The sequence below is a fragment of the Trichosurus vulpecula genome, chromosome 5, assembly GCF_011100635.1.
Source record: "Trichosurus vulpecula isolate mTriVul1 chromosome 5, mTriVul1.pri, whole genome shotgun sequence".
Taxonomy (NCBI): Eukaryota; Metazoa; Chordata; class Mammalia; order Diprotodontia; family Phalangeridae; genus Trichosurus; species Trichosurus vulpecula.
This window is the reverse complement of record NC_050577.1, coordinates 3,295,912-3,306,235: the sequence shown is the minus strand read 5'-3', so window position 1 is coordinate 3,306,235 and position 10,324 is coordinate 3,295,912.

Below are 10,324 nucleotides of genomic sequence, written 5' to 3'. Positions count from 1 at the left end.
CCATACCAGGAGTGAGACATGGTCTCCCTAGTGCTAATTACCTGCTCTCCTGTGTTAATATCTTTTCAGAAAGTCCACTAGATAGGCTTCCTTTCTTTTGTTAGGAAGGGGGAGGGGCAGGGAGGATAAGGAAAAATCTTGCAAAACACAGACTTCCATATTGGGGGGGAAAAGGATGTTCTTGTTTTTAGGTTCAGGATTCTTTTTGACATGCTCTGTGCCACTGCAGTTTTTCTTCTTCTTAGTGCTAAGAGAAATGTCTAATGACCTTCAGGTCAGTAAAACAAATCCATCCATCTGTTTGTGGCACATATCACTGGAGTTCCTTGATGTTTGAACAAAGACATTCTATTAGAAACAGAAAATGCTTTCTTTCTCTCTCTTCTGATGGGTTATGGCAGGTCAAGAGGGATGGAATACAAAACAGAACCAGCCTCTGATGCTGATGGACTAATAGTTGTGAATTAGCAGGGAATTCTGACCGAAAAAAAGAATGATCTCAGGAATTTACAGATGTTTGAGATAACAAAAGTTCTCCAGAATTTCCCATACCAGCTACTCCATCAACTGAGGCTAGATCTCTAAGCCCTGACAGTATAGCTACTGGGTCTGGATTGAAGCTGAGAAAACTATTTCCTCAGTATTGATACTAGATGCATTTCGTCTTATTTTTTTGGGGTATTTTACTTATGATTTCATTAGTATAGGAAACTCTCAATGAGCAACACCCATTTGCTAATGCATATCATCACTGCTTTTGTAGCTTATAGTCTCAGAGCATTTTCTGTGGTCACTGAGAGGTTAACGGACTTACCCAGGGTCACACAGACAGTGTTTGTCCAAGGTGGGACCCAAATGCAGACGTTTACGCAGTAAACAATGGTACCTCTCAACCACACAAAGCACATTATTTCATGATAGCATGGGAAAAGCAGGCAGGTTTTGTGACATGACTCATTGGAGAGAGCACCCACATGGGTTGAAGAACAGATGTGTTGGAGTATCTCGATATTTACCGCTAAGAGCAGATGGTCACAATTACAAATAATCTCATCCTTCTAATGCCAAGACTTGCCTAGAGTGGTTACAAATACCATATGTCACTTGACCAGGAGAGAAATAGCCCATCTTTCCATGCATAATTTGGCTTCCCCTTCAGTCTATGGTCATACATTTCCTTGGAGTTTTGATGTGCCTACCATTCTTCCAGAAGCTAAGATCAATAGAACTGCTAATATGTAATATGAGACTTGTGGCTCATATAATGTAAGGCCATTCTCCTCCTAATTTAGCACATATATAAAGTAATGTATTTGTACATGTATGCACACATATTTATGTATGTGTATACATACAATATATTTATAATTTAACTACGGTAAAAATCTATTTCGAGTTAGACAAAAATATTAAGTCACACTCTCATTAGAGAACACACAAAGTACCTTATAGACATGAAAGAAAGGGCAGTGCTAATGAACAAAAGAATATTTTTTTTTCCAAAGGAATAACAGCCAAGAGTAGCTTATCATCCTTACCTAGGACAACACCCCTCTATAAATTTATCTTTAAGTAGTTTTAGGGCAAATAAGTACATCCACCCTGACATCAGTGTTGCCAGCTTCTGTACCATTCTTGCATGTTGATCAAGTATGTACCTATGTGATCGGAGCAGAAATATCTGTATTTCCACAGGGCCTCCTGCAATGAATTGTACACTTTCAAATGTAGAGTCTGCAAAAGATGTCTCCCAAGAAAATAAGGAAATGAAGAGATGACTCTCCCTAAGGGAGACCATTGGTACTGGTGGCCAAGAGATCTGTTCAAAATTAAGGATATTTGAAGGATCTTTCAAAAACAGTTGTAGTACTAGTAACAGTAGTAGTACTAGTAATAATAATAGTAGCAGTACTGGTAGTGGTAGTGGTAGTGGTAGTGGTAGTGGTGGTAGTCGAGGCAGCCATGGTGATGGTAGTGATTGTAGTGATGGGAGGAGGAGGAGGAAGAGGAGGATCTCTGGGATTTTTTGTTCCCAGCCTTTGGAATGTATTATCAATAAACACACCCAATTCTTTTCTAATAAAGGGAGTGACTTTAAACAGAAGAAGCAAATATTCAACATGGCCATCAGGTTCTGGGTCCTGTGGAGCAGTTTGTTCAATGGTAGGATATGTTTAGGAATCCATAACAGTGCATGGTCCAACTGGAGCCCCTGCATCTCACTGCTGTGCACTGGCAGTGCTATGTTTCCATGGAAGTGATTCACTGAAGCATGGGGAGGGGGCGATACATGGCAGTGGATGGGTAGAACATGGCCCCTCCTCCCACAGAAATGAAGGGATCATCTCATGCTGTGAAGAGATGAAATGGCTGTTACATTTGAGCCCTTTAGCTTTAAGACTAAGGGTTAATGACCACATTTTTCAAAGCACTTTCAACAGAAATCCTTTTGCCTTTATTTCTCCATAAAGCATTTCTACTGAGGAATGCCCTCCAGGGTGCCCATAAGGCCAGTGCCCAGAAGTGCTCTAATTGCCTGGCCACAATGGTCGACTGGGCTGTCAAGGCGCTGCTGCTTCTCTGGCACTAGCTGGCCATCATGTATCATTGTTCAGCAAGTGACAGCAGTCAGGTTATTAGAGGTGTAGACATTAAATTAACAACAGTAGTAAACCTTGTAGCTGCACTCCCCATCTCAGCTGAGCCAATGAAGTGGATGACATGGAATCCATGCTGATAGGCGGCGATGACAGATGGGCATCATTTACCACAATCCATCAGTGGGCAACCCACGTACCACAGCTGTTCCCCACTAAATGAATTAGATCAGGGTAATTAATCTAAGGCAGAAAGTGTTACTAAAGTGGGGCCTAAGCAGAATTAGGAAATAATAAAATCTCTTACTGAAAAAAAAATGAGGGGGCACATCACATTAACAGTTTGAATGCTGACTTGGAAGGACTGCCAGAAGGATTCACTGCTCAAAGGGGAATTGATGAAGCTCCCTCCTGCTGATAAGATATACAAGTACAAATTTATAGTCAAATGTTCAGTCTCAAATGCTGTCCATCCCCCTTTATCAATAGCCCCAAGGAATGCATCAGGGTCAGCCTTAGACTCAGGGATCTGTTCCTCAACTCTGAAGAATCCCATTAGTTTTTATCATTTATGGAAACACTGACTAGCATTATTCTTCCGACTAGAGATTCCATTGCTATTGATCCAGATGTCAAATTCCTATTGCAGATAAGATAGATCCCCACTCCACCCCCTCTTTTTCTGCCAGTCTGCAACTGCTTCTTAGAGCCAAGATTATTTCTGACTTATAGACTTGTCTTGACCCACTTGAAAACAGGGACACCAGACAGAGACAGAGTCAGATATTCAGACAAAGTCAGAAACAAAGAGAAAAACAGAGATGGAAAAATAGGTGCTGAGACACCTGACTTTTAAAAGGCAGGAAGAGTTTCTTGTGCATTTCGATGGATTTGAAAATTCTGGGGTGGGGGGCATATTTCAGTCTACTTGTCTTATTCCTGCAAGGTAACCTCTTTGCCCTGTTAAGAGAGATTCACAGTCAGAAAAAGAAAGGAATCTCATTTTTAGAGAAGTGTACGTTGGACCACAGCACCATTCTTTGGGAATTTTAATTTCCAGTATTCTGACTGGAATTGACAAAATGAGTGTATTTGCCCTAGCAGAGTACTCCAGGATAAAAACAATGGAATGTACTAAATCGAGGACGTGCCCAGAAAATGGAAGCCATATCAGCTGAAAGACAGAGAACCCTCTCTGAGGCTCCCCAGGATAAGGGCAGGTGCCTAACTGGGCAGAACACAAACCACTGTGAATCCTTGCTTCCCTTCAGGAAGCCAAACATCCCAAGGATGAGGCATAATGTGCTCCTCCCATGTGCTTCTAGAGCTTCCCTAGATGAAGCTGTGGACTTCCTGCCACAGCATCCTGCTTTAACAATTGTGGCCATTGATCAAGCAGCATGTCATCTGCTCAGCTGCATCAGATCCCCTCTAGTGCCTTCTTTTTTCCCTTCTCTTTTGCTGGGGGCCTCCTTTTTCCTGTCTTTTCTAGGGAGATGGAAAGGGCTGATGCTAATTATTACTGCTGAAGCCTGCAGCCCAGTGGGGGATGCCCTCTCTTTTGGGAGGCTGGGCAGGCTCCTCGTTAAGTCAGCATCCCTGGGCTGGATGCCCTGTTGGCCATGTCAAAAATAGCGGGTGCTCATTGTACTCCCTGGAACAAAGTGCCTCTAGAAGAAGTTACCACATGTGCGGTATCGGATTTTTAAACCTCATTATCTTGATCGTCTGTGATTAGAGCAAATCACAGACTAAATGCTTGTCATATTTGAGGAGTGAAATCGAAGACACTTAAGCAGTAGAGAAGCATAAAATCTCAGGCTGTGTGGCTCCCCAGCTCTTCTCTCTCTTTCTGTCTCTTTCTCTCTGCCCCCCCCCCCCCACACACACAAACACATCTGACACCAAGTGCAGCTGTCAGAATTGACCTCCAGGTAAATGGTACTGAACCAAGTTTTGCCTAAAGTAGGAAAAATGATGGAACATATTGTTTTAAAAAAATGGTGCATGGGAAAGAGTTCATTTGGAATTCCTGTAAAATTATCCAGCCAATAAGCCAGCATTTCTGAAATACTAAGGATACAGAGAAAATGGGAAAACCATTTCTTCCCTCCAGGAAGGAGCTTCCATTCTAATGGATGCCATTGGCTTATTCTCCTCAGTATGAGTTTTGTGATTTCATTCACTTAGGGAGATTCAGCGAAGGAAACTTCCTCTCCCAGTGCAGGCCAGCCCCTTCTCAGGAACTTAGAGTGTTTAGAAATCACTTTGCGGAGACTTGCCAAGGCTTTCTGAGGCTTCCCAGCTTTGGAATTGCACAAGGGACTTCTGTTGATAAATGTTATTGTGTCGTTGTTTCCATCCTGACTCGTTCTTCATGGCAGCTCTTTGTTATAGTTCTGTTTGCTTCTTAGTGATGTCACTGATGCTATTATTGGAGTTTAGCTTTGTGGAACCTCATTGGGCAGAGAAATAAGGAGACTTAGAACTTGAAATTGTTACTTTTATTTCTATAGTTAACACTACTCCAGGTTGGATAGGGCTTATGAAAAACAACCAAAACATAAGGGTTAATTAGTGGCCTATCTGAAATAGGCCAAAAAGCCCAGAAATATCTGAATAGGAAGCCCTATCACAGAAAGCCTTCCTAGTCTCTGTAGCAAAAGGCCATTTTCCTACTTCAACTCGGGACAAGTTTAAGAATTCAAATTCACGGTTGGGATAGGGCAGGTTGAGTGCACATATAAACATTGCCTTTTTTCTTCTTGATATATTACACTACTGATTCAAAGACTTGAAGACCCCATTCAGAAAGGGAGTATGGCATAAGGCATGGAGACCTAGCCTCAGAATCCAAAGGAGCTGGGTCTTCCATATCCTGGTGATGGGAACCTGAGTGACCATTGAACATCACTTCCTTTTCTCCCAATCTAAATGACCTAATCATCAGACCATTGTCCCTGCTCTCATTTCACTTTCCTCTACCATCCTAAACTTTTCCTCTATTTATTAGTCAAACTTCTTAGAAAGGTAAAACCTGTTTACACTCCTGTTTTTAATTTTCCTTTCTACTCATTAATTCCTCCCTTTGCAATCTGTCTTCCAACCTTATCACTCAACTGAAAATGTTTTCTATAAATTTGATACTAATCTCCTCATTCACAAGTTTGATTAACAATTGCTGTCATCGTGGCTTTGTTTGTTTTTGCTGTTTCCTCAATCCTAAGCCATATAAACCCATCTATTCTTTTTGACACAGCTGACCACCCTCTCATCTTGGATACGCTATCCCTTCTAGGTATTCATGTTACTTCATCCTATTCATTTTCTACCTGTACGACAATTCCTATATAGTCTTGATTGCTAATTCAATTTCTATCTCATAACATGTTCCCTAATTTGGGTGTTCCCCAAAGTCATGTCCTAGCCTCTGTTTACTTATCCTTATATATTCTATCCTTTGGCAAAGTCATTGAACACCATGAATTTTAGTATCACCTCCATATGTCTCTATGTCCAAGTCCAATCTTCCCCCTGAGCTCCAGTCCCACATCACAATTTGCCTCTTATATTTTTCAAAGAGGATGTTCCAGAAATGTCTTCAACTCAGTGTGTCAAAAACTAAATTTGTTAATTCCCTGACGTGGCCCTCCTATCCTCCAAATTTCTCTATTTCTATAGAAATCAATAACATGCTTCCAAACTCCCAAATTCATAGCCTTGGTATCCTCAGCTTCTCATTTTGTCTCATCCTGCATAACCAGTCAGTTCATTAATCTTTCCATTTTTACACTCACAAGTTCTCTCACATCTGACCCCTTTTATCCATCTTAGTTCAGACCCTTATCACTTCTGCTAGATTATTGCATGAACCTCATAATTGCCATCCCTACATCATATCTGTCCCTTGTCCAGTACATCTGCTTCTAATATGACAAAATAATTTTCCTTAAGCAGAGATCTGTTGACGTGATTCAATCAACTCCAGTGAATTCCTACTACTTCTAAGACAAAATATCTGTCCTTCATTTTTGAAGAGGACCACGGTACCAGGGAAGTGATGACCTGACTTGCTGTTCACTTGGATATGAGTAAGGGAAGGCTGTGCAAGGTCACCAGCCTCACTTTCTCCTCTAGAACCATCTGAATCCAGCAACCAGATATTCATCAGAATGACTGCAGATGACTTGGCCAGAGCCAAGATGGCACTGTGAAACGAGGGAACTAGTGGAGCTCTTTCACAAATTCTGTCAGATAATTCTAAAAAAGTGAATCTGAGCAGATTTGAGAGAGCTATAAGCCACTAATAGATGGAGAGGGGCAGGAGTGCCTGGCATGTGGAATGGCACCAGACCGCACCAACAGGAGAGAAACCCAGCCAGTGCACCAGTCTGTGAGAGTGAAACATGGAAACAGAAGCAGGCCCAGGTCAGAATTAGAGGCTACAGTGATGTTTGGGCCCCAGGCCTCTCAGCCCAGGACTGGAGTCTGTCGGGGTGGGAGACACCAGCACAGAGCCTGCAGCTGTGCAAGGAGCTACTCCAGAGGCCTCCAGCCCACACACAGTCTAAAGATGTGAAACTAGCCTTCTTGAACATCCAGGAGCCATAATGGCCAGGTAAATTGTCTTGCCCTCTCTCCCTCATCCAGAGAATACTACCTCAAGAGAAACAGAGGAGCCAGAAGTGGGGCTTCAGTAGCCTTTTAGGGAGAGAAATTGGGGAGAGGGCCCTTCTTGTAGTGGCAGAAGGAGACTAGTGCAGAAAGAGAGGTGTCCCAGCAAGCCCAATGTCAGCAGAGCCCCAGGGGGGTGGAGCTAGCAAACATCAACACTAGGACCCAAGATGTGCCTTTGCACAGCCAGGGGAAGGGGCAGACACCAGCAGAGACAAGAGCTGAGACCACCCTTGCAGTAGAACATTCCCAGGGAAGAGGAGATTTTAGCAGCCAGACCACACCTCCCCCACACTCACAAAACCAGCGGCTATAACACACAAAGCCAGTGAGCAGTCCCACAGATCCCAACACAAGAAGCCTGGGGCAGAGCCCCCTGAGACCCAGAAACAGAGATCCACTTTAGAATCCAGGAGGAAAACACACACTAAAAAGCCAAAGACCATTGAATCCTATTATGGAGACAGGGAAGATCAAAACACCAATTCAGAAGAGGACAGCATGGACACTATACCTACAACTGAAACCTCAAAGGTGAATACGAATTGGTCTCCAGCCCTAAAAAGCATTCCTGGAAGAATTCAAGGAGGACTTTAAAAAACAAATTAGAGAGGTAAAAAAAAAAATTTAAAAAATCGCTGATGAAAACAAATCTTTAAGAAATAAAATCAGCAAAATGATTAAGAAGATTGAGAATATAAATGGAGAAAATGTCTCATTGGAAAGTAAAATCAACCAAATGGAAAAGGAGATAGAGAAGCTAAAGGAATAAAACAACACAGTAAAAATTAGAATTGGGCAAATAGAAGCTAATGACTCTATGAGACATCAAGAATCAGTCAAACAGATTCCTATAAAGAAGTGAATTTGAGCAGATGTGAGAGAGTTAGACACCTCGAGAAGTCCGAGTGGGGCAAATTTCTCAGCCGGGAGAGTCTGAAAGGCTGAAGGCACGAATCTGTAGGCTTGCAGAGTGCTCGGCATATCCCTAAATGCCTACATGAATAAAATAGGGAAAAAGGAGATCAATGATCTGGCCATACAGCTGAAAAAGCTAGAAAAAGAGCAAATTGAAATCCCCCAAATAAATACTAAATTAGAAATAATGAAAATCAAAGGAGAGATTAATAAAATTGAAACCAAGAAAACTATTGAATTAATAAATAAAACAAAGAGCTGGTTTTATGAAAAAACCAATAAAATTGATAAACCTTTGGCCAATTTGATTAAAAAAAAGAAAGAAGAAAATCAAATTACCAGTATCAAAAATGAAAAGGCTGAGGTCACCTCTAATGAAGAGGAAATCAAAACAATAATTAGGAATTATTTTGCCCAACTGTATGCCCATAAATTTGACAACCTTAGAGATATGGATGAATATCTACAAAAACATAAACTGCCCAGGTTAACAGAAAAGGAAGTGAAATTTCTTAATAACCCCATATCACAAAAATAAATTGAGCATGCCATCAATGAACTCCCTAGGAAAAAATCTCCAGGGCCAGATGGTTTTACATGTGAATTCAATCAAACATTTAAAGAACAACTAATTCCAATACTTTGTAGACTATTTGGGAAAATTGGTGAAGAAGGAGTCCTACCAAATTCTTATTATGACACAAATATGGTACTAATACCCAAACCAGGTGGAGTCAAAACAGAGAAAGAAAATTATAGACCAATTTCTCTGATGAATATTGATGCAAAAATTTTAAATAAAATATTAGCAAAAAGATTGCAGCAACTCATCACGAGAATAATACACTATGACCAGATAGGATTTATTCCAGGAATGCAAGGCTGGTTCAATATTAGGAAAACTATTAGCATAATTGACCATATCAACAACAAAACTAGCAGAAACCATATGATCATCTCAATAGACGCAGAAAAAGCCTTTGACAAAGTACAACACCCATTCCTATTAAAAACACTAGAAAGCATAGGAATAAGTGGAACTTTCCGCAGAATTATAAATAGCATCTACCTAAAACCATCAACAAGCATTATTTGTAATGGGGATAAACTAGATGAATTCCCAATAAGATCAGGGGTGAAACAAGGATGTCCATTATCATCCCTATTATTCAATTTGGTACTAGAAACATTAGCTGTAGCAATAAGAAAAGAAAAAGAACTTGAAGGAATTAGAATAGGAAAAGAAGAAACTAAATTATCACTTTTTGCAGATGATATGATGATTTATCTAGAGAATCCTAGAGAATCAAGTAAAAAACTACTTGAAATAATAAACAACTTTAGCAAAGTTGCAGGATATAAAATAAACCCACATAAATCCTCAGCATTCCTATACATTACTGACAAAGCCCAACAGCAAGAGATAGAAAGAGAAATTCCATTCGAAGTTAGTGAAGGCACTATAAAATATTTGGGAGTCTATTTGCCAAGACAAACCCAGGGCCTATATGAACATAACCATGAAACACTTTGCACGTGAATAAAATCAGATCCAAATAAATGGAGAAATATCAATTGCTCATGGTTAGGCCTAGCTAATATAATAAAAATGACAATTTTACCTAAATTAATCTATCTATTCAGTGCCATACCAATCGAACTACCAAAAAATTATTTTACTGAGCTGGACAAAATAATAACAAAATTCATCTGGAAAAACAAGAGGTCTAGAATATCTAGGGTATTAATGAAAAGACATGCTGGAGAAGGTGGCTTAGCCATACCAGATATTAAACTGTACTACACAGCAGCAGTCATCAAAACTGCCTGGTACTGGTTAAGAAACAGGGGTGTGGATCAGTGGAATAGGATAGGTACACAAGTAGGAGAAATCAACAAGTTTAGCAATCTACTCTTTGATAAACCCAAAGACGCCAGCTTCTGGGCTAATAATTCACTATTTCACAAAAAATGTTGGGGAAATTGGAAAACGGTAGGGTAAAAACTAGGCATAGACTGATATCTTACACCATATGCCAAAATAAAGTCAAAATGGGTTCATGATTTAGGAGTAAAAGCTGATAGTATAAGTAATTTGGGAAAGCAAGGAATAGTTTACTTATCAGATTTATGGA